The sequence below is a fragment of the Scyliorhinus canicula genome, chromosome 6, assembly GCF_902713615.1.
Source record: "Scyliorhinus canicula chromosome 6, sScyCan1.1, whole genome shotgun sequence".
In the NCBI taxonomy this organism is placed as follows: domain Eukaryota; kingdom Metazoa; phylum Chordata; class Chondrichthyes; order Carcharhiniformes; family Scyliorhinidae; genus Scyliorhinus; species Scyliorhinus canicula.
This window is the reverse complement of record NC_052151.1, coordinates 131560134-131585627: the sequence shown is the minus strand read 5'-3', so window position 1 is coordinate 131585627 and position 25494 is coordinate 131560134. Positions and strand designations below refer to the sequence as shown.

General features: G+C 50.9%; 1 long non-coding RNA gene across 1 annotated transcript in view; it reads left to right on the top strand.

The window, feature by feature from the left end:
- The window catches only part of LOC119967498, a 78053-nt gene that overhangs the window by 23174 nt on the left and 29385 nt on the right, over positions 1–25494 (top strand). Inside the window, exon 4 of the long non-coding RNA XR_005461001.1 lies at positions 10125–10266. This is a non-coding gene — a long non-coding RNA (uncharacterized LOC119967498). The remainder of the gene's footprint in view (positions 1–10124; positions 10267–25494) is intronic.

Sequence of the window (25494 nt, the reverse complement as noted above, 5' to 3'; positions counted from 1 at the left end):
AAGATGGTTTCCAGCCCACCACGTCTTATCTACCCAAATATAGACTGGCTACAACAGTTTGTTGCACATATTATGCAAATAATATGTTGATACTTTGCCAACTGTTATGGCTTTCAATGGTAAAATAACTTTATAAATGTCAGCTTTGGCTCAAAGGTAGTAATTTAGCCCCTGGGACAATTACGGCCTCACAGGACAACTCCTGGCCACTCCCCCATCAGTGTCCCCAGCCCTCGTGGAAGCCTCCCCATGCCAGCGGCACAGCTCCCGGCTGACTGTGGCGCCGCTGACTATTGCGGGTGTTCATCTGGCCGGTGTCACTCTGCAGAACCAGGGGCCAGGGTGGGTGGTCAGTGGGGTGCGCAACAAGATGGCTGATTTGCAGGCCGCAGTAATGGCGGTCCATGACTGGACACCAGCCCCCCCCCCAGTCCTATGGGGGTCACGTCGGCCACTCGGACTGTTCCCCCATCACCCCCCCCATCTACTGGCCCTGGCAGGGACCCCCCTCCACGGCCAACCCAGCCAGTGTCCGGCCCGGCAGCCCACAGTCGCCCCTCTCTGTGTCTTACCTCCTCTCTCTCCCTCAGCAGCTGCCACACTGGGTTCACGATTTTTAAAAGCACAAATGAACCACGCCATCGGGAACTCAGCCTATCGAAGGAGGAGAATCGTGGAGGCCCGAAGAATACCGGGCAGGCCCGCTGATGACATGCAAATGGTGTTTACTGTCCGTGCATTCCAGACCGCATTGACGCTGCGGTTGAGGTGATGGAAAATTGAGATTAGGCGTCAATTTTGTTGTGAGGACATATTCTCCGCCCAAACGTGTTTCCCGATTTCGGCGTCAGCCAATGGAGAATCCCGCGCTGAGTTTTGACGCCGATACTGAATCGGTGGACTTGTTTGACCGCAAAATAGGAACCGCTCCCGGACTAATTCATCAACTGTGAATGCACCAGCACCGGAATCACGTGGAACATGATTGATTCCAATGAAAAGCGGTGTCTAATTCTCCGGGGTCGGGGCTGATACTCAAGAGACTGACAAGCTGCAGCCACATGTAAACACTCCAGTCCCCACACACACTAATCCCAGCTAACAAGATGGCAGCAAGAAGAGTGGCACCCCGGTACACTGATGCTGAACTCAAGACCTTGTTGGATGCCGTGGCGGAAAGGTGGGCCACCCTGTACCCTGGGGTGGTAAGGAGGTTGCCACCCGCTGCCATGCACCGAACCTGCTGCATATGACAGAGATCTTGAACGTTGTGAGCAACAGTGCCAGGATCAGCCAGCAGAGCAGGAAAAATGCACAGCCTCCTCAAGGCGGCCAGGGTGAGTAGGCAGCACTGTGCCCCTGGAAACAGTTGCCTTGGCTGATGAGGGAGAGAGAGGAGGTATGATTTGGGCCTCACGGTAGCATGGTGGTTAGCATCAATGCTTCACAGCTCCAGGGTCCCAGGTTCGATTCCCGGCTGGGTCACTGTCTGTGTGGAGTCTGCACGTCCTCCCCGTGTGTGCGTGGGTTTCCTCCGGGTGCTCCGGTTTCCTCCCACAGTCCAAAGATGTGCGGGTTAGGTGGATTGGCCATGCTAAATTGTTCCATGCTATCATGTACGCCTTTCACCATCCGCAGCCCTGGGGGATGCATTGCGGCTGTACGAGCTGGAGCTGCCCGAGGAGTAGGAAGCTGCAGCAGCAGAGTGTTCCCCAGAGGAACAGGGGGCAGCAGCTGTGGATGGAGAGCTGGCCGTCCAACAGGCCGAGGAGGTGGAAGTGCAAAGGAGGCACTGCATGAGGCCTCACGTGAACCGGCAGCGCCTGTCATTCAAGGACCTGCCGGACCAGGCATGCTGTCGAAGACTCCGGCTGAGCAGAGAGACAGTGTGACATATCTGCCAGATCGTGGCACACCTGGCAACGTGTGGGAATGGGGGAGGACACCTGCTCTCGGTGGGCGTCAAGGTGACGGTCGCCCTGAACCTCTATTGGGGATCTGTCCGGGATCTCACAGAGCTCAGTGCACAGGTGCATTTGCGTCATCACTGAGGCTCCATATACCTGGTTGGCTCAATACATCCATTTCAATGTGAACCGAGCGCACCAGGATGCCCAGGCAGCAGGGTTTGCAGCCATCACCGACATGCCCTGGGTCCAGGAGGTGATTAACGGGATGTATGTCACCCTATGAGCACCTGCAGATGACAGGGCGCTCTTCACAAATTGAAAGGGATTCCACTTGATGAACGTGCAGCTGGTATGTGACCATCAGCTGCGCATCATTCACGCCTGCACCATTTGCCTGCGCAGTATGTACAATGCCTTCATCCTGGCACACTTGAAGGTTCCTGGCCCCTTCAAGAAGCACCCCAGGTTGGGGGGCTGGCTCCTGGGTGACAGGGGCATCCATTATGGTCGTGGCTGATGACGCCTATCCGGAGGCCACTGACTGACACGGAGACCCGTTACAACGATGCCATGCAGCGATCAGGTGCATGATCAAGCGGTGCTTTTGCTTCCTGAAGACGCGGCTAAGGTGCCTGGTCCTCCAGTATGATGCTGGGAGGGTCACCCGCATCATAGTGATCTGCTATGTCCTCCACAACATCATGCAGCAAAGGGGCAACATGCTGGAGAAGGGGCAACATGCTGGCGCCAGGGCCAACAAGCACGGGACACTCAGATTGCATCCAGATTCACCGACTGGGGGTGGCAAACTGGGGCATGAACACCACATCCCACCCCCATACCAAACCCTCACCTGAAACCCCCTCCATGATTCCTACCTGCCACGTAGGTGTGGGCCCTGAGTTGGCAGTAACAGCGGGTCTGGTCCATGGGATGGAGGGTGATGACTACCCGCTCTGGGATGAGCTCAGGGGCTCTGCCTCGTTTGACAACATCTGACTCCTCCCCATTGTGGCACTCTCCACCGTCCAACTGGGTGATTCCTGCATGCAAGCTGGTCATTCCATCACACAGTCCCATTGAATCCCTGGGGTTGTGGAGGTGGGGTTTGGTGGGGGGAGGGGGTACTGCGACACCGGAACGGTTAGCATGATCAAGCGGTGCTTTTGCTTCCTGAAGACGCGGCTAAGGTGCCTGGTCCTCCAGTATGATGCTGGGAGGGTCACCCGCATCATAGTGATCTGCTATGTCCTCCACAACATCATGCAGCATTGTAACAGGGGCTGGTTTAGCTCACAAGGCTAAATCGCTGGCTTATAAAGCAGACCAAGCAGGCCAGCAGCACGGTTCGATTCCCGTACCAGCCTCCCCGGACAGGCGCCGGAATGTGGCGACTAGGGGCTTTTCACAGTAACTTCATTGAAGCCTACTCGTGACAATAAGCGATTTTCATTTCATTTCATTTCATTGGCTGAACTGCGGTCCCTGGGCCCAGCCCACCCACAATGTCCACCCATTTCCGTGCCCGACATTTACCCCTGCCCCCTCTGCTGCCATCCCAGACCAGCCCATCCCTCACACCTTTCTGACAGAGCACCGAGGCAGGTTGTAACATTGTGCACAGATATTTATGTGAAAACATACATACAGATACATGCCCTAGCCCTGCACCTGTGCCAACTTAACTAGTTGATGAGCGATCAATAACTACTGCAACAAAGGAGTAGTCCGAATTGAAGGCTTTAATCAACAAGATGTTTCCCCAGCAGCTCGAGTACAGAAAGAAGGTTGGCTGCTGGAAAACACAGGTTCTTATACCCCGCCTCATTGGGCGGAGCTACCTTACATCCCGACCAATGAAATGCAAACACTTGGGCCAATGAGCAGCGAGCCTTCTCCACCAATGGTAGCTCACACTCCCAGGTACCATAGTACCTCTATTCATACTACCACATTAGTATATACTTTTCTGGTCTGGCGGGCCAGAACATCACATCTAGGTTGATCCCCAGATGTACATCAGGAGTATTCTTCTGTATTTCTACGGTCTACTCTTATGTATAGGTGTGGCCCCAGGATGCAGATCATATAGATGGAGGCAGCTCTGGAGGGCTTGGAGCTGGAGAGCCCGACCTCCATACCGGTGTCATTGGCATTGCCATGTCACCCTGTTTTGCCCTCCGGTGTCAGGAGGGGGGGATTTGGAAGAACTGACGACCTTGGTGGCAGGCGCAAGTTCTCCTCCAGCGCTTCCTCCTCTCTGGCAATGCCTGCAGGGCCCGGGGGTCTACATGGGATGGAGGGGCAGCTCGAGTGAGCACCAGAAATGCCTGCATCATCTGGCTCCTCCGTTGCCTGTACCATGGTGTTGATGCATTTGGCAAGGGTCTTCAGTGACTAGGCCACGCTCTACAGTGTCTCAGTAATGTCCACCTGCATCTGGGACATGTCCCTCAGCAACTGGGACATGATGTGGAGGCCCTCAGCCATGGTCATCACAGACTGAGCCATACCTTGGGTGCCACCACTCAAGACACTGACCTCATGCTGCAGGCTTTCCACTGCAGTCACCACCCTAGCAGTGTTGGCCTCGGTGCCACGCATTGTCGGTGCCAACTCCCATAGCTTTTGGGACTTGTCACTGACACGCCTCCTGAATCTCATGGCTGTGTCCCAGCATCTGCATCAGCTCTGGGAGAACCTTGTCCAGACGCTCCGGATCTGACTGGGACTCAGCTGAGTTCTGGGATCTAGCAGAACTCTGACCGCTGACTCCCTTCAATGTTCCTGTCTCCATCTGATGTGCATCAGCAACTGTGTGGTGGTCACCAGATTGTGCCCCAGAAACCTGCCCTGTAATGTTGCCCACCAAGGTGTGTGTCTCTGCGATGGTGGAAGGTGTCAGCTGTGATGATCTCCTCGGAAATCCGTTCCGAGGTGTTCTCTTGGGTGGCTGGGGCAGGGGGAAACAAGTCTGATGGCCCAGTTCCATCAGATGGAGATCCTGCGAGAGAATGGCATGTGGTCAGTGAAAGGGAAGGATTATTTTGTCTGTCATGAACAACTCAGTTGAGACAGTTTATCTGGATGAAAGGGCAGTAGATCCTCACCTTTGCGACACAAGCCAACCTCCCTGTTGGTGACTGCTCTCTCCTCGGGCAACCCGGTGATTTCCAGGGCCCCATTCCTTATAGGGGCTCAGGACCCTCATCTCTGGTACTCTGACCCTGGTCTTGGCCCTTTCCCGCTTATTAAGGGCTATATTCTCCTGCCAGGACAAAGAGGGCTTTGTTTGTCAACGCGGCTGATAGTGGAGGAAGTGAGGTGCCTGTAGCAGGTGGCATATGTGGGCACTGCAACTGGACATGAAGGGTTGTGCTGGTGGGTGCTGGTGGTGCTAGGGGCTGCTGAGGAACAAGCACAATGATCGGATGTGTGGAGGGTACGAGGTGTCAGCCAGTGATTTGTTGGGGCGGGTGGTTGGGAATTTGTGGGGTGGCAAGCAGGACTGTTGCCAGGAGAGAAGTGGTAACTTACCCTTGTAGCAGGTTGTTGATCTTCCTGCATTGGATGCTGATCCTCCTAGTCATACTGCCCACGCTGACAGGCGCTGCTACTGCCTTCCAGGCAGTATTGGTGACCCTGCTGCTGTTCCTCCGACCCCCAAGGCCTGACTCTGGCGAACCAGATGGTGAGACAGCTAGTAGTGGCAAGAAGCTTGTGGTGGCCCATTTCTGGCACTATGTACCGTTAAATATGGGCTGTGATCTTGCCAATGCAGCCGCTGAGAAACACCCCACTAATTGCGGCCAAAATGACACTTAGTGTCATTTTGTTAAATCGCACCCTGAGAAATTCTTTCCTCACTGGGTAGTTGAACTCGCTGGAGTGGCCGGCTCCTCGGAGAACAGGCCACCATTTCAAAAGGGGCCCCGATCTCTAAGTTAGCTTGAGGGTCCTCCATACACACCAAGTGAGGACACTCTCCAATGGGGTCTCTAAGTTCCCCCCTTTTCAGGACCCCCAACCCTTAACCGGAGAGGCTTCTCGCGAGATTCAGTGGACTGAACACGTCACCAAATCGGGTGCAACAAGGCCAGTAAATCGCTCCCAATGTTTCTTTTATAGTTGTCTGAGAAATGGGCTATCAACCCGTTAACAACTAAAACATCACAGCAGACGTACATTTGTCAATGAACAGTCTGGATTTACAATATCCTCTGAGTTGTAATGAGTCAACAACTGTCAATTATTTGCATGCACTTTAAGATGTAATGGAGCGTAGAGAAGAATATCGACACAAAGTCAGCAGAAATAAGAGAAACCCAATCCCCTGACTTACCATATGCAGTGTCACAGGAGATCATATGAAACTTTTATTTCTTTGCTAGAATGGTAGAACTTACACTCTATTGTGTTTAGTAAAATTGAAGTTTTTAATGTTTTCAATTTAACTTCAAAGGATTTGATCCTGAAATGTGTTTGTGGACATAAACAGTTTGTTCTGAAAACAAGGTGGTTCAGTCATAACCGATATATTAAGCTGTCTAGGAGGTAGTTTTAATGTTATCTTCCTCCAATGACGGCAACCACTACCTCATATACCAAACAGACCGTTCCTGATTATCATTGTGCCCTGCCAGGGTTCTTCCAGCGTACTGTCTTCAAAAATGGTTGCAGCACACCCAGAAGGATTGCTTCCTCAAACTCTTCTTCCTCTTGTTGCCTGCCACTTCTTGGCCCTTTGTGCATCTGCAAGAATCTAAAATGGCATGAGCCCACTCAACAATATTTAAATGGTCTTGAGCTCCACCCTTGTCTTGTGACTAAATAGAAGATCTAGGCCAGCCATTTTACAGCATGAAGCAGTAATGGAGTTCCACATTTCATGTAGCCTCATCTATTTCATACTCAATTTTTCATTAATTTTAGAATTAAAATTTGGTCCAGTTATCAGGTACTATCAGCCTAATACCTGGGAAGCATTTAATTCCTTGAGTTTTCTCATGGCAGAGGATATGTTCTTGCCCACCTGTATTATACATTCCGATTTGCAATTGCTGACTTAAAATATTTACTGAGCATACAGACAATTCTCTTACCCTGTAAAATATTTCAATCTGAGTCAAGGTATATAGAAAGAGCCGAGTTGGAGGTACCTTTATGGTGTATCTTCCTGCTGCTCGGTTGATCATGGGGTGTTTTATCCTGACACCAGGTGCAGTGAAAGAATGCTCCATTTTCTAATGCTGTTGCTTCTTTTTCTTGATTAGAAAAATAATTTATAATTCCACAAGTGTTTCATATATTTCCAGGTGTTTTGCCGGCACTCTGTAAAGGGCAGAACCTCTGGCTGACCCAAGCAATTCAAATGATGGGCAAAGGCAAGGTCAACGGCAGCAAATGCCTAGGCTGGGAATTCCTCCTTGCCTTGATATTCAGCATATGTGTGGCAGCCAATAAGCTGATGAGTGGAACTCATGTTGTCTGGGCTGTTTAGCACACTTGGCTAAATCGCTGGCTTTGAAAGCAGACCAAGCAGGCCAGCAGCACAGTTCCCGTAATAGCCTCCCTGAACAGGTGCCGGAATGTGGCGACTAGGGGCTTTTCACAGTAACTTCATTGAAGTCTACTCGTGACAATAAGCAATTTTCATTTTCATTTTTCACATATTAGTCCTTCTTGACCAGGCCACCAATAGGAAAGTTGGCAGAATTTGAATAGGAGCTAGATAACACTACCACTATAGCTGTTAGATCTGTGCCCAAAGTGATGCATTCACCCAGCTGCTCTCCTTAAATGAGATGGTGTCCTGCTATCACAAGTGAATAATTCCCAAGAAATGTTGTAGTTCTAACTGGAAGCTAAATTTGACTAGAGCATAGTCAAAGAGCATAGTCAAAGCTAGCACAAAGCTAGGCAGCAGGGTAGCATGGTGGTTAGCATCAATGCTTCACAGCTCCAGGGTCCCAGGTTCGATTCCCGGCTGGGTCACTGTCTGTGTGGAGTCTACACGTCCTCCCCCTGTGTGCGTGGGTTTCCTCCGGGTGCTCCGGTTTCCTCCCACAGTCCAAAGATGTGCGGGTTAGGTGGATTGGCCATGCTAAATTGCCCGTAGTGTCCTAATAAAAGTAAGGTTAAGGGGGGGGTTGTTGGGTTACGGGTATAGGGTGGATGCGTGGGTTTGAGTAGGGTGATCATGGCTCGGCACAACATTGAGGGCCGAAGGGCCTGTTCTGTGCTGTACTGTTCTATGTTCTATGTACTACAATACTGTGGGCTGTGGCCTTGATTGTCCTTCTGGTACTCTTTGAGAGTGACTCCCTGCTGGGAGTGATAAATAAGTGAATTTATTCAACAAAATATTGCAGATGCTAGACATATACAACACAATTAGAAAATGCTCCGAAACCTCAGCTAGTCAGGCAGTAAAGAAAGGAAAAATGTTAATGTTTCAGGCCCAATCTATAAACAAACATTACCGTTGGATGTTCCCCTTTTTCTTTTGCAGCAGATAATTAAGTCCTGATGATTTTATTTCCTATGTCATGTGCCAGTAGATAAATAGCAGTTGTATTAATCTGAGTCAACAAATGATATATTACAGTTGAATATAAATGACAAAATACTGGCTGAGGTATGCACCTGCTTAATGACTGAATTTGTCTGATCAGGTCTGTCAAAGTGCTGCTCAGAATTGCTAAGATTTTCCTGAGTGCAATTAGTATTCGTCCAACAATGTCTTCCTCTTCCCACCCAAGCAAAACAATAACAAGGCTGATTGCAGAATTCATATCCTCAGCTGCTGTTTAGAAAAGAACATTTTCAATCTTCTTAAAAATGAAGCATAGTGCACTTTGAATCGCCTCTCTGCCCCCCCCGCCCCCCCCAACCTTCCACTCTTTGCAATGCTAACAACTTTGCTGGTCCCTAAGCAACACAATGATTAGCTCTTATTGCTCCTGAAGTGTTTGAGATTAATTGTAACGGCCAGATTGTGGTTTTGAAGATTAAATCATTAAGAGAAATTAAACTAAATATACTAGGACTACAAGGTAGTAACAACTGTGTATTAAAATAAGCGAGTTTCTCAGGGGATGTAACAAACTTTCTCTTCACCCCGTCATATCAATATAAACAAAATCTTTTTTTAAGGGTGATGACGTTCAATTTGTTCTTTTAAATGCTGTGAAGCATTTCTTGCTGCCTTTGTCAAAGTAGATGTTGTTCCAAGTCGTTCAATAAGATGCAACAAATAAAGTGGATAATTAAGTCCTGACAATTTTGTTTATTTTTACATGCTATGTCCGAGTTAATAGGTAGCAGACATATTAATCTGAGTCAACAAATGATGTGCTGCAGTCTAATATAAATGACAGATACTAACTGCTTAATGACTTTATGTGCATAATCAGAGCCATTCAATTCTCATTTGCATTTAAATAAAACAACCTGTATATTAGAAGACATTTTTGTACTTTGATATTATTCCTGCAATCTGGTTAGTCAGGATGAATCAAAATCAAATTTTTGCTCTTACCATTCATTCCTTTACTCAGCAACAGGCAAGCAGGTGGGTTGGAAAAACTACCCACTGATGGATTGTCCCAATCATTCCAAAGTTCCATATGCATTGAAAGATCAATCGATTAGTTCCTGTGTGCAAGCAAGTAATATTGTCTCTGTTTTACTTGTTAATAATACAATCCCTTCAGCATTATATGCAATTCTTTCAATTCTTAATTGTATATTCCGCTGCAGGTTCCAGTCTGGTATATTTCACCGATTTTAGTTCCTTCCTTATTTCCTGGTGTATTCATTCATGAAATTAGATAGGTAAACTTCAAACAATTAGTGTGCCAACATTGGTGCAGCCAGAGGCTGCTAAATTTATGAATCTGGAATGATATATATTTTTATTTATTTTATCCTTATTCAGTATTACAGAAGATGGTAGTTGCATTCTGTGAACTCTAGATCAGTGGTGCATATGTAAAATGTATTGGGCCCTGTAATTTCAGGAATGGGGGAAGTTGGCAATTTGGTGTTTTCGGAGTCAGGAATTTCTGATGGGGTCAATGCACTTTGGGTTTCCAGTGGAGAAAGCGACCCTACCTAAATTTCACAGTTTTGTGGTGTACTGCAGAAATGCCTGTCCTGCCAGGTGGAGTTAAGAGTGAAATTATGTGACCTGACTTCCCATCTGTCTTTCAGAAGGTGCGCCGCCAGTTAAAAGACACAATTTGTCTGGACCAGTTCATCAAGGTGGAAGCTGATTAACATAGTTAACTGAGATTGCTTTTCAAAGCACTTGGTGGTACCATGGAATTCACTGAAAAATTCTCCATTACCCTCGGTAAGTGGTTGTATCACTCGACTCGTAGCCAAGAGACCCAATCTGGTGACATGAATTCAAATCCCAGCAGCTGGAGGAATTTGAATTCAATTAATAAAATCAGGAGATGGATTCGCCACTCCCCAATGCCGATATCACATTCGGCAAAGGGGTGGAGAATCCGTTTTGGCGGCAGAATCGGGAACGGCGCCGGTTTCTGAAATCTCCGTCCCCTGAAAAGCGGTGTACTCTAGGAGTACGCCAGGCCGATTATCCATTGCCTCAGGCATTGGCTGAGACCCACCCCGCGATGCTCCGACCGGCTGAATTCCTGATGGCGTGGGTTTCGTGTGCTCACACCGTTCGGGAAGCTCGCGTAACGGCTGCGGACACAATCTGGGGCCATCACAGTCGGAGGAGGACCGATCGGAAGGCCGGGAGGGCTTTATTCGGGACTGGAGGCAATGTGGGCGAGCATTCTGGGGTGCATGAGCGGTCGATCGGGGGCACCACTTTGGCGGTCCATGTCCGCGGGCTGAGTCTGCCATGATACATGGAGTGGCCGCTGCAGGTCGCTGACGTGCACATGCGCGGCCTCTGAACTGGAAGCGCTGGGGGCCGTATCGGCACCTAGAGCAGCGAGCTCTATTCTGCCTCCATGCCAGACCCCAGCAAAACGGGGAATCGGTGGCCTTTTGACGCCAGTTTTCCTGACGTAAAAGACCACCGTATTCACGCCGGAAAACGGATTCTCTAAAACAGAGAATCCAGCTCCCGGACTACAAAACAATAATGGTGACCATAAAACTATCAACAACTGTTGGAAAAACTCATCTTGATCACAAATGTCCTTTAGGGAAGGAAATCTACCATCCTTACCTGGTCCAGACCCACAGAAATGTGATTGACTCCAAACTCCCCTCTGAAATGGCGCAGCGAGCCACTCGGTTCAAGGGCAATCGGGCATGAGCACCAAATACTGCTCTTGCCAGCGATGCCCACATCGCATATATGCGAATCAAAAAAAAGTTCTGTGTTGGCAGAAAATTATCGCCTCACGATCTAACAGCTGCTGTGCTACACAGTGGGTTCCCAAATGGAAATTCCACTTTAGAGGATCCAGGTACTGGAAAAAGAGGAGCAATGATGAAGAAAACTAGGTGAATCAGGCAGTACCACAGCAGATCCAAACTATCCTAGCACTAATCCCTCATTCTGTATAGGTAGACTGAGGAGCATTTTTCTTTTAAAAAATATTTTTATTGAAGGTTTTTTACAGATGTACAAAAAATATCAGAAGACCAAAACCTGAACGAACAACCACAAATCCCCAACCTCCCCTGACACCAACGCCCCACCACATCGCGCCTTACTAATTTTATCCCCTTTTCTAGCCCCCCCCGCATCCACCCCCCCTCCTCCCTGCTGACCCCTCAAACCTCGTAAAGAAATCAATGAACATTTTCCACCTCTGTGTGAACCCCTCTGCTGACCCCCGCATAGCGAACCTGACCTTCTCCAACTGCAGGAATTCTGCAGGTAAGTCATCCAAAACCCCGCCTTTGGTGGCTCCAAGTCCCGCAAAGACATCAAAAACCTTCTCTGGAGGGGCAGCACGGTGGCACAGTGGGTTAGCCCTGCTGCCTCATGGTGCCAAGGTCCCAGGTTTGATCCCAGCTCTGGGTCACTGTCCGTGTGGAGTTTGCACATTCTCCCCGCGTTTACGTGGGTTTTGCCCCCACAACCCAAAGATGTGCAGGGTAGGTGGAACGGCCACGCTAAATTGCCCCTTAATTGGAAAAAATGAATTGTGCTAACCACTGCTAGCTCCCCCCCCCCCCCCCCAGATGGAGGATCCGTGAAGCTTTTGCACTGTTTTTCTGGCGTAAAACACCACTGTTCCCACACCAGGGGCGGGATTCTCCGACCCCACGCAGGGTCGGAGAATTGGCGGGAAGCGGCGTGATTTCCGCTCCCGCAGGTCTCCTAATTCTCCCGCCGGTAAAAAACCGGCGTTGTGCAAATCCCGCCGGCAGCCTGTGAAAACAGCTGGCGCCGGCGGGATTTCTTTTTTTAACAACTAACCTTAAATCTCCGGCCCGGATGGGCCGAAGTCCCGCCGCTGGGAGGCCTTCTCCCGCCGCCGAGGTGTACACCACCTCGGAAACGGCGGACTCAGCGGCGCGAGCGGGCCCCCGGGGTCCTGGGAGGGGCGGGGGGCGATCGGACCCGGGGGGGTGCCCCCACGGAGGCCTGGCCCGCGATCGGGGCCCCCCGCTCACTCCGCGGGGCAGTGCCGTGGGGGCACTCTTTCTCCTTCCGCGCCGCCACGGCCTCCGCCATGGCGGACGCGGAGGAGAACCCCGCATCGCGCATGCGCCGGCAGTGAGGTCAGCGGCCAGCTGCCGCTGACGTCACTGCCGGCGCATGTGCCGACCGCCGAAAGCCTTTCGGCCAGCCCCGCTTCCGACTGCGCCGGGTGTTTGCGCCAGTCTACCGGTGCAAACTGCTCCGGCGCGGGGCTGGCCCCCAAAGGTGGGGAGAATTCCCCACCTTTGGAGGAGGCGCGACCCCTGAGTGGTTGGCGCCACTCCCCTACGCCGGCACCCTCCGTCACGCCGGGTAGGGGAGAATCCCGCCCCAGGTTAGCACTTAGTCTTCAAATTGGAGAATCCAGCCCTTTGTACTCAAATCTCCGGAGTGGATACCTGGGGCTGGATTCTACAATCCCCAACACCAAAATTACCTTGGGCAACGGAGCGGAGAATCCCCGATGACGGCGACATCGGGGGCGACGCCACTTTCCAGATGCTCCGCCACCTGAAAAGCGTCGTACTCACCTCCGTACGTTGGTTGAGGCCCTCTCCGCAATGCTCAATCCCTGACCTGCCGAGTTCCCGACGGTGTGGGACACGTGTGGTCTCACCTGTCGGGAACTCGGCTTGGCAGCTGCGGACTCAGTCCGGCGCTGCCACAGTCGGGGGAGGGCCGATCCGCGGGCAGGGGTGGACATATTCGAGGCTGGGGGCATTGTGGTGGGGTGATCCTGGGTGTGCGAGCCAGCCAAACTATTTTGCGGGCCGGGTCCATGAGTGGCAGGCCACCGCTATGCGCATGTGCGGCCGTGGACCCGGCAATTCTCCAGGCTGTATCGGCAACTAGAGCCGGGTGCTCTATGCTGCCTTCCTGCTAGCCCCCAGCAAAACAGGGAATCAGTGGCCTTTTTGTGCCAGTTTTCCTGGCATAAAACGCCACTATTTTCACGCCGGCTTAAGGACATAGTCTCCAAATCAGAGAATGCAGCCCCCGAATCCAGAACATCCTGACTCAGAGGATTTTGATCCCTTGAGTCAAGGCTAATATCTTAAGGCCCAAGAAAGGAGCCTAGGGCTGGATTCTCCAATTTGGAGACTATGTCCCCACTCCGGCGTGAAAACGGTGGAGAATTGTCGCAAAAACGGCCACCGATTCCCTGTTTTGTTGGGGGCTAGCAGGGAGACAGTGTAGAGCTCCCAGCTCTAGCTGCCGATACTTCCTGGAGAATTGCCGGGTCTGTGGCCGCGCATGCTCACAGCGACGGCCTGCAACGGCCGTGCAACATGGCGATGGCCTCTCGCGGACCCAACCCATGAATTAGTCCCCCCCTTCGGCTGTCTCGTGCGCCCCGGACCATCCCGACACAGTGCCCCCAATTCCGAATATGTCCACCCCTGCCCACAGTTCGGCCCTTCTCCGACTGTGGCAGTGATGGACAGAGTCCGCAGCCGCCAAGCTGAGATCATGAAGGGTGAGACCACACGCGACCCATGCCATCGGGAACTCGGCCGGTCAGGGGCGGAGCATCGCGAGGTGAACCTCAACCAATGTACGGAGGCCGTGGATATTGGATTGGATTTGTTTATTGTCACGTGTACCGAGGTACAGTGAAATGTATTTTTCTGCAAGCAGCTCAACAGATCATTCAGTACATGGAAGAAAAGAGAATTAAACAAAATTCAAGAAAATACATGAGAATACATAATAGGGCAACACAAGATAAAAGGTTAGAACGAGTATAAGTTAAGTTAAAAGTGCATCTGTTGGGGAGAGATTGCAGAGAGTCACCTCGCTCCGGCGCCATCTTGCTATCACATATGGCATGTTGTGTACGAGCATCAAGAAAGCAGCGGCGCCCCCGTTTTTGGCGTCATCGGGGATTCTCCGCCCGTCGCCGAACGCAATTTTGGCATCGGAGATTGGAGAATCCATCCCCTGATATCTGGAACATTGTGGAGCTACCCAGTTTCAAATTACAAAGCCTGTCATGGAGCATTGACTCTCACCCAGGGCAGGATTCTCCGGGCGGGATTCTCTGATCCTGAGGCTAAGTGTTGACACCCGTCGTAAATGGCGTCACATTTTACGTCGGTGTCAACAGGCCCCGAGGAGTAGCGATCCTGTGCCACACAGAAGGCCAGCACGGCACTGGAGCGACTCACGCAGCTCCAGCTTCCGTTACTGGAGTCACAATGGGCATCGCGGATCTGTCCATGCGCGCTACGGCCGGCGCGAGTTCGTGCATGCGCATGTGTTGCCTTCTTTGCGCCAGCCTCGACGCAACATGGCGGAGAGCTACAGGGGCCCGGCGCGGAGGAACATAGGCCCCCACCAGAATAAGCCCGCCCGCCGAACAGTAGGCCCCCAATCGTGGGCCAGACCACCGTGAAGGCACCCCTGGGATCGGATCCCCCCCCCCAACCAGGCCGCCCCCCACAGGATGAACGGCGAGGTCCCGTCGGGTAGAACCACACGTGAATGGCGCCGGCGGGACTCGGCCTATCTCGGCGGGCAATCGGCCCAGCGCGTGTGGAGAATAACCGGGAGCGTCGCGTAGAGCGGAGAATCAGCGGACTGGTGTCAGAGCGGCATCACGTGAATCGTGCCACCCCCCCCCCAGCAATTCTCCGACCCAGCCCGGGTTCGGAGAATCCCGCCCTCCATTTCTGAGACTACGGGGCTGAATTCTCCGCCGTCAGGATTCTCCAATTTGCTGGCAGCCTGGGGGTTTCCCGACGGCGTGGGGCTGCCCCACAATGGGAATTCACCAGCCGGTGAAACAGAGAATCCCAACAACGTGCCGTACCAGAAATGCGGCGGGATGGAGAATCCCGGTCTATCTGTTGACTCCAACGCATAATCCGTGGACTTTTACGACAGTGGCCACACCTGGGCCAAATCCCCTATTGCTAAGGGGCTAGCATCGGCACCACGTAGACCACAATCGATTTGAATGAGATACGGTGCTGGATTTGCCGATTTCACAATTGACACTCAGGAGGCAGACAAGCTGCAGCCATATATACACTTCACTCCCCACACACATCACCCCAGCCAACAAGATGGCAGAGAGGAGATTAGCCTCGACATTTACTGATGTTGAACTGGAGGCCATCTTGGACAAGATTGAGGAGAGGCAGATGATCCTATACCCCGGCCTGGGAGGAGGCTGCCAGCTTCCACCATTTGCAATGCCTGGGCACAGGAGGCAGACTGCAGTGCTGTAAAAAGCTGTATGACCTTAGGGCACCAGGGTAAGTAGGCAGCAATGTCCCTGGCACTAATCCCCATAACCCGACCCCCCCAGGAGACACCTGTGCACTGAGGTCTGTGAGGAACTGAGGACCCAGACAGGTCCCCACTTGATGCCTGGAAGGACCCCGTCACGTAAAGGTTCAGGGCAACAGTCACCTTACTAGCCACTGGGAGTGGGTGTCCTCCCCCAAATACCCACGGTGCCATCATCTGGCAGACATGTCACACTGTCTCTCTGCTCAGCCGGAGACTTCGACGACGTGCCTGGTGCGGCAGGTCCTCAAAAGGAAATGCCGATACACACAAGGCCTCTTGCGGCTTCTCCTTGGCAGCCCCTCTTCTTCCGTCTGTTTGGCGGCAGGCTCTCCAGCCTGGGCAGCTGCCTCCTGTTCCTCTTCAGCACGCTCCGCTGCTGCACCTCCTACTCAAGCAGCTCCAGCTCGTACAGCTGCACGGCATCCCTGCGGGCTGCAGCGACCAACAGGAGGCCACCATTGCTGGTTGAATTCCAATATCCATTGCCTGCAGGATGTGAGAGGCTGACATGTTAGCATGATGCGTACCCCTATGCCCAACCAGGTTCAACGGGTCACATGGTGGCCCTAGTTGGCAATGTGGGCTCTGCCCCGGCATGTCCCTGCCCCCCATCCCCGCACCTCTGCACTTGTTAGTGGTCGGCACCATGGGGACCTCTGGCCCTGACGTCCATCCCTGATGCTAGGGGTACCATCTGCTGGCACTGCCCTTGTCATAGGGCCTACTGCGGGTGTTGCTCTGGGTAGGCTGCCAGCGGGTGGCGGGCGTGTGAAGGATGGGTGGTGGAGGGTGCAATGCCAGGATGGGGGTTGTGAGCGCCCATACGGCCGGTGTCTCTCTGCAGAACCAGGGACCACAGTGGTGGTCATTGAGTGCACAGCAAGATGGCCATAATAATGGTGGTCCTGCCAGGACACTGCCCCAGTCCTGTGGGGGGTCACCCCGACCAGTCGACCTGTTCCCCCGTCATCGGAGGAGGAGAATCGCGGAGGCCCCCGAGAGTACGGGGCTGGGCCCACTAATGATATGCAAACGGTGTTTTCTGTATGTGCACTCCGATTCAGAGAATTGCAATTTGGCTTCAAATTAGTTCCTGCCGCGATTTTGCCGTCAGAACCGATTCTCCGTCCAATCGAGATTCGCAATTTTGGTGTCAGTTAATCACGCCCCCAATCTTCAATTAACACAAATGTTAGTTAAGACCTGAAAATAAATATTTAAATCGATTTCTACATATTACAAAATACGAAGTATAGTTGTAGAATCCAACCTATCATCTACTCAATTGCTTTATGGTTTGAATGGAATCACTGTATATCTTTTTCTTTATAAATATTTTTATTCTCCATTTTCACAATTGCTTCAGAATGTACACTCCACCAACAAACAGTAAATGGTAACGAATACAATGTCAATCCCCTTAGCAACAACAACGATCCCATCCTCCCACCACCCCCCAAACAGCGACCCACCTGACAATATAAGCATCAAATAAAACAAACCCTCCCAAGGTGGAAAAAAACAAGGAAAAAAGAAAAAGGAATCAGGAATCGCCTATGGTCACCATTGACATATACAGTCCACCCCACAAACCCCCCCCCCCCACGTAATATTCAATGCCATCCAATCCCTGAAAGAGTACTGTGAATGACACCCATGAATTGTAGACACCACCCTCACCCCCCCAGACTCCTCCCCTCCACTTCCTCTTGTAAACTCCTCTGCCCAACCCGGTTCCTTCCCTCAACTTTTCACCCCGGCTAGACTCACCAAAACCTGTTCTACCAGGCTCCGATGGCTGGAGCCACTCCCCCCACTTCACTCCCGTTCACTGGCCGGCTTAAACCGGCCATCTTGGAAGCCCCTGCCCGGGTCTCCTTCCCCCTTGCCCGGTCCCAGAAAAACCAAGAAAGCTCCTTTAGCACACAAACCCCGCAGACACACCCAAACCCCAAAGAACCATCATTGCAAATGAAAGTCCCATCTCTTCCCTTGTCCAAATATATACAGCATCGACTCATTTAGTACGTACACGAACGCGCAATGAAAAAATAAAGTTACATGAGGCTACATCAGTAAACGACCATTTCTCAATTCAGCCACAGTCCTTCTGCCTTCGCAAACTCCTCCGCTGCTTCCGCCGTCCCAAAATAAAAATCCTTGGATTTGTAGGTCACCCTGAACTTAGCTGGGTATACCATGCTGCACTGCACCTTGCTGATGTATAGTGCCTTCTTGACCCGGCCGAAAGCAGCCCGCCTCCTCACCAGATCCACTGTAATGTCCTGGTATATGTGTATACCAGCTGCAGCCCACTGCACCACCCGCTTCTACTTTGCCCAGCACAGAACTTTCTCCTTCACTCTAAACCTACGGAAACACAGAGTTACTACTCTTGGCGGCTCACTCGCCTTTGGTATAGGCCTCCATGACCGATGAGTCCAATCCAGTTCATATCAGGAGGGATCATCCCCCTCCCCCAATAGCTTCGCCAACATCGTGGCAAAATACTCTATCAGCCTCGGGCCTTCCAGCCCTTTGGGCAGACCCACAATCCTCACATTCTGTCGCCTGGATCTGTTTTTCAGGTCTTCCATTTTGGCTCACAGACACTTGTTAGTCTCTATCACCCTCCGCAACTCCTTCCCCATCGAGGTGAGTTGACCACTGTGCTGCAATAATGCCTCTTCCACTTCCTTCAGCGTCTCACCTTGCTTCTGCACCTCCGCCGCCACGCTTGATACAGCCACCCTCACCGGGGCAATCGCCTCCTCCACCAGCACTTTCAATATCGCCCCCATATCCTTCTTCATCCCTTCCATGTGTTTTGTGAACTGTTTTTCAAATTCCACAGCCATCACCTTGGTCATTTCTTCTGCTGTGAGCGATGCGGCCTCCCCTGGTGCTCCAGCCTCCACATTCCTTACAGTTCCTGCGCTGACTTTTTCACTCCCCGGCGGACTTTTGTTAACCCCCTTTTTCACGGTCGTTTTTCTCCTAAACCTCGACATTTCTCCTCCCTGTGGCTACTTACAGCTTTTCAGCCTTCGTTGCCCCCAGGACTGGGTGTTAAAACTCCGAAATTCCTATTCCTGAGCGGGAGCCCTCCAGTGTGCGACTGCCTCCCACCCAGCATCACCGGAAGTCCCCAATCACTGTATATGTTTACTCATGAACAATGGCCTGGATTCTCCAAAATCCCGGCCAAGTGTTGACACGACATCAAAACCGGCGTGAGTGACGCCGGCGTCAACGGGGCTCCAGGCCCAGACATTCCCCCCTTCCTCGGGGGCTATCACTGAAATGAAATGAAAATTGCTTATTGTCACAAGTAGGCTTCAATGAAGTTACTGTGAAAAGCCCCTAGTCGCCACATTCCGGCCCCTGTCCGGGGAGGCTGCTCCGGCACGGAAAGCCGACCCGTGTAGGTCCGTGCATGCGCACCACGGCTGTCTCTGCGCCGGCCCGTGGGCAACATGGCGGAGCTCTACAGGGGCCCGGCACAGAGGAACATAGGCCCGCCCATAATTAGCGTGCCTGCCGATCGGTTGGCCCTGATCGGGGCCTGACCACTGTGAAGACACCCCCCCCCCCCCCCCCGGGATGGCCCCGCAGCCAGAACGCCAAGGTCCCGCCAGGTAGGACCATACGCAAACTACTCGGCAGAACTCGGCGGGCACTCGGCCTGTTGAGCGCACAGAATCGCCGTGGGAGCCGCTTTCAACGGCCCCGACTGGTGCCGTGACGCCCGGAGCGGCAATTCTCTGACCTGGTGCGGGCTTGGTGAATCCCGCCCAGTGTTTTTGAGTGAAGACTGAAAATGTGTTTTGTACAGTGTAGGTAGTATTAGTAGTGTATCAGAATAATTTATGTACAGCAGTTGATATACCAGCAGTGGTATACAAACTTTGTAACATATTGGGCCAGAAATCCCAATCAGCCCATGTTGGAATTTATCTGCCATGTGAGTAAACAGTTATAATCTCATTTATCCACCTGGTTCCATATCCCTTCAAGCCCATTTCTTTCACCCACCTACCCAGAAAGTTATGCTGAATTTATATAAGACACTAGTTAGATTTTAGCTGGAGTATTATGTGCCGTTCTGGGTACCATGCTATGGGAAGGCTATGAATGCATTGGAGAGCGTGCAGTACAGGTTTACAAGAATGGTTTCAAGGATGATAAACTCAGTTATGAGGATAGACTGGAGAGGTAGGGCCTGTTGTCCTTGGAAATAAGAAGGCTAAGAGGAGATTTAACAGAGGTTTTCAAAATCATGTGGGAGTTGGGGAGATTAGACAGAGATTATTCCAACTTGGAAAAAGATCAAGAACGAGATAGTACAGATTAAACTGATTTTCAGGAAAAAGCAATTGTGATGTGAGAAAAGTATTTTTCATACAAGTGGCCGGGTCTGGAATGCGCTGCTTGGAAGTGTGGTGGAGGGAGGTTCAATCCAGGCATTTAAGAGGGCATTAGATGATTACTTAAATGGAAACAATGTACAAGAGTATTGTGAAAAGGCAGGAGAATGGCACTAAGTTATAATGCTCAATTGCGGACACAAATGGGCCAAATGGTCTCCCTCTGCACAGAGTAATTCTGTAATCCTGTAATTCAATTAAAATCTGCATCCTACAATTCTCAGAACTGCCAACCCAATTGGAGGTCTGGCAGCACAAGATCTGCACGGGGCAGCACGGTAGCACAGTGGTTAGCGCAGTTGCTTCACAGCTCCAGGGTCCCAGGTTCGATTCCCGGCTTAGGTCATTGTCTGTGCGGAGGCTGCATGTCCTCCTTGTGTCTGTGTGGGTTTCCTCCGGGTCCTCCGGTTTCCTCCCACAGTCCAAAGATGTGCTGGTTAGGTGGATTGGCCATGATAAATTGCCCTTAAAGTCAAAATGGTTAGGTGGGCTACTAGGTTGGAAGGTTGGGTGGAGGTGTGGGCTTAGGTAGGGTGTTCTTTCCAAGGGCCGGTGCAGACTCGATGGGCCGAATGGCCTCTTCTGTACTGTAAATTCTATGATTCAGTAGTTCCACTGATAAGGTGACCACTGCTGAGGTTGTAGGGAGAAGAAGAGGATGCCTCCATGTTTTGATGCCCTTGAAGGCCAGTTAAGAATTTTTAAAAATAAACCCGAGTAAGGCAAGCAAGCCCCAGTGATTAAAGCGATGAACTATCCAGCATCGGAGCAATGTGATGAGCCTCTCTGTGGGCAATGCAGTGAACAGAATGAATGGACTTCCCTGGGAAGTCAACGTACTTAGCTGCCTGTCCATGCAGCACAATGCTGTCAGGGGCAGAGAGTGACCATTCATGGGTTATCTAATTAAATTAATTGGCCCTCTGTGCCTGGTGGGCAAACAGCTGTGCTGCTGTCATTCCTACTTCTGGGACTAACCGGTGGCTGTGGCAAGGTATCAGGCTTTCATCCCAATGCTTTCTGCTACCATTTTATGAGCCCTCCCACATCACAGCCTGTCTCTGGAGAACTGGTATAATCCAGCCCATAGTTTCTGTCTGCCATGTTCGTGGAAGTGAATCTCACAGCCTCACAACTCACTATGTAAAACCATTTCTTCTGCCCTCTGTTCCAACCCTGTTACAGTGTATTTTATGTCTATCGCCATTCATCCTTGACCCCTCAACTGATGGAAACAGTTTGCCCTATTTTCATGATTTTAAGCATTCCTATTAAATTGCCCCATAATATGTGTTGATCTAACAAAAAATGTTCAAGTCTTTTATCACATATGTAATTTCTTAAGGCAGCAGTCCTGTATATCTACATTGTAGCTTCAATCGCCTTCCCATAGTTTTAGGCCCAATATTACATAAGGCACTCTCAATAACGTTTTACATTTCTTAAAAATTCATTTAAGGGATGTTGGCATCACTGGTTAGGCCAGCATTTATTGCCCATCCATAGTTGCCCTTCAGAATGTGGTGGTGAATTGTCTTCTTGAACTACTGCAGTCCCTGAGGTGTAGGTACACCCATTGTGCTATTAGGGAGTTCCAGGGTATTGATCCAGTGAGAGTGAAAGAACAGCGATATATTTCCAATTCAGGGTGGTGAGTGACTTGGAGGGTAACCTCTAGGTAGTGGGATTCCCAGGTATCTGTTGCTCTTTTCCTTCTAGATGGTAGTGGTCATGGTTTGGAAGGTGCTGTCTGAGGAACCTTGGTGAGTTCCTGCAGTGCATCTTGTAGATGATACACACGGCTGCCACTGTTCGTCGGTGGTGGAGTGACTCAATGTTTGTGGCAGGGGGAGCAATCAAGCGGCTATTTAGTCCTGGTTGAGCATGTTGAGTGTTGTTGGAGCCGTACTCATCCAGGAAAGTGGAGAGTATTCCATTTCACTCCAGACTTGTATCTTGTAGATAATGGACAGGCTTTGGGGCGTCAGGAGGTGATTTACTCACCGTAGGATTCCTAGCCTTTGACCTGCTCTGGTAGACACAGTATTAATATGGCTAGCCCAGTTCAGATTCTGATCAATGGTAATTCCGAGGATGTCGATTATGGGGGATTCAGTGATGGTAATGCTATTGAATGTCATAGGGCGGTGTTTATATCCTCTCTTGTAGGAGATGGTCATTGCCTGGCATTTGTGTGGCATGAATGTAACTTGCTACTTAGCATCCCAAGCCCGGATATTGTCCAGGTCTTGTTGTATTTTGACATGGACTGCTTCATTATCTGAGGAGTCGCGAAAGGTGTGGAACATTATGCAGTCATCTGCTAACATTCCCATTTCTGACCTTATGATGGAAGTGAGGTCATTGATGAAGCAGCTGAAAAAGTTGGGCTTAGGACACTACCCTGAGGAACTCCTGCAGAGTTGTCCTGGGGCTGAGATAGAACATAGAACATGGAACGATACAGCGCAGTACAGGCCCTTCGGCCCTCGATGTTGCACCGACATGGAAAAAACTAAAGGCCATCTAACCTACACTATGCCCTTATCATCCATATGCTTATCCAATAAACTTTTAAATGCCCTCAATGTTGGCGAGTTCACTACTGTTGCAGGTAGGGCATTCCACGGCCTCACCACTCTTTGCGTAAAAAAACCACCTCTGACCTCTGTCCTATATCTATTACCCCTCAATTTAAGGCTATGTCCCCTCGTGCTAGCCACCTCCACCCGCGGGAGAAGGCTCTCGCTGTCCACCCTATCTAACCCTCTGATCATTTTGTATGCCTCTATTAACCTTCTTCTCTCTAACAAAAACAACCTCAAGTCCATCAGCCTTTCCTCATAAGATTTTCCCTCCATACCAGGCAACATCCTGGTAAATCTCCTCTGCACCCGTTCCAAAGCTTCCAAATGATTGACCTCCAACCAACACAGCTATCTATCTTTGTGCTAGGTATGACTCCAACCAGCAGCGAGTTCCACCCCTGTTTCCCATTGACTCCAGTATTGCTAGCCCTCCTTGAAGCCATACTCAGTCAAATGCTGCCCTGATGTCAAGGGCAGTCACTCTCACCTCACCTCTGGCATTCAGCTCTTTCGCCCATATTTTAACCACGGCTGTAAGGAGCTGAGTGACCCTGGCAGAACCCAAACTGAGCATCCGTGAGCAGGTTATTGCTGAGTAAGTGCCACTCGATAGCATTGTTGATGACTTCTTCCATAACTTTGCTGATGGTGGAGAGTAGATTGATAGGGCTGTAATTGACTGGGTTGGATTAGTCTTGTTTCTTGTGTGCAGGACAAAACTGGGTAATTTCCCACGTTGCCGGGTAGATGCCAGTGTTGTAGTTGTACTGGAACAGCTTGGTTCGGGGTGCAGCAAGTTCTGCAGTCTTCAGTATGATTGGCAGAATATTGTTGGGCCCATAGCCTTTGCAGTATTCAGTACCTTCAGCCATCACTTGATATCATGTGGAGTCAATCGAATTGGCTGAAGACTGACATCTGTGATGCTGAGAACCTCCAAATGAGACCGAGATGGATCATCCACTTGCCATTTCTGGCTGAAGATTGTTGTGAATACTTCAGCCTTATCTTTTTCACTGATGTGCTGGGCTTCTCCATCTGAGAGAGTTTATTCTGCGCCCTTGCCACCCTCAGTGCTTCCTCCAAGTGGTATTCATTATGGAGGAGTTTTGATTCATCAGCTGATGGTGGATGGTTCGTGGTAATCAGCAGGTGGTTTCCTCGTCCATGTTTAACCTGAAGCCATGAGATTTCATGGAGCCCAGAATCGATGTTGATAACTCCTGGGGCAACTCCATCCTGACAGCACACCACTGTGCCGACACCTCTTCTGGGGTCTGTCTTGGCGGTGCGGCAGGACATACCCAAGAATGGTGATAGTGATTTCTGGGACATTGTCTGTACGGTATGATTCTGTGAGTATGACTACGTCAGGCTGTTGCTTGACTAGTCTGTGAGACAGCTCTCCCAATTTTGGTACAAGCTCCCAGATGTCCAGCAGAGCGGCGATGCTGATTGGCTGTTGTGGGGAAGATTTGCATCAGGTGGTCAGTGCCTCCAGAGAGTGGTTTGTGGAGGAGCTGTTGTCAAGGGACAGTTAAACCCCAAGCACTACTTCAGTGTTTGCCTCCCTCTCTCCACCTTGAACCAAAGAATCCTGCTGCTGTGAGGACCACAAGAGAAAAAGGGAGGCAGAGAGGGAGGTGCGCTATTAAAAAATTTGCAGCAGGGTGCTTGAGTGGTGAGTCTTTAGCTAGAGAGGCTTCAGCGAATGGTGTCTTAGCAGAGTACAGGTAATCTTAGGTAACGTCCTCTTAACTTTACTCTTAGTGAAGTTGGGACTGGTTAGGGGGTGGTTTAGCTCACTCGGCTAAATCGCTGGCTTTTACAGCAGACCAAGCAGGCCAGCAGCACGGTTCGATTCCCGTACCAGCCTCTCCGGACAGGCGCCGGAATGTGTCGACTAGGGGCTTTTCACAGTAACTTCATTGAAGCCTACTCGTGACAATAAGCGATTTTCATTTCATTTCATGAGGGCAGTGATATGCTACTTCTGCAGGGTGTGGGAGCTCAGGGAAATTCCGTTGTCCCTGATGACTACACCTGTTGGAAGTGCACCTGGCTGCAGCTCCTGGGAGACCGAGTTAGGGAGCACTCAGGATCATCCGGGATGCTGAGCACTTTATAGACCTGAGTTTTAGAGAGGCGGTCACACCTAAGGTGCAGGTGGAGAGTAGCTGGGTGAAGACCAGGAAAGGCAAAGGGAGCAGGAGTCCCCTTTGGCCATTCCCCTCATAAACAAGTATACTGTTTGGATACTGTTGGGGAGGATGACCGTTCAGGTGATATCAGCAGTACCCAGATCTTTGGCACTACCACTGGCTCTGGGGCACAGCGGGAAAAGATAAATGTAAACAGTACCATAGTGTAGGTTACTTGACAGTTAGGGAACAGACAGGAGATTCTGTGGCTAACGGGTGTCCAGGAGGGTATGTTGGCTCCTGGGTGCCAGGATCAAGGATATCTTGGAGCGGCTGCAGAACATTCTCAAGGGGGAGGGGGAGCAGTCAGAAGTCGTTGTGCACGTTGGCGCAAATGACGTAAAAAGAAATAGGGATGAGGTCCTGAGGAGTGATTATAGAGAGCTCGGAAAAAGGTTAAGAAGCAGAGAATCCAGCCCATGGTTT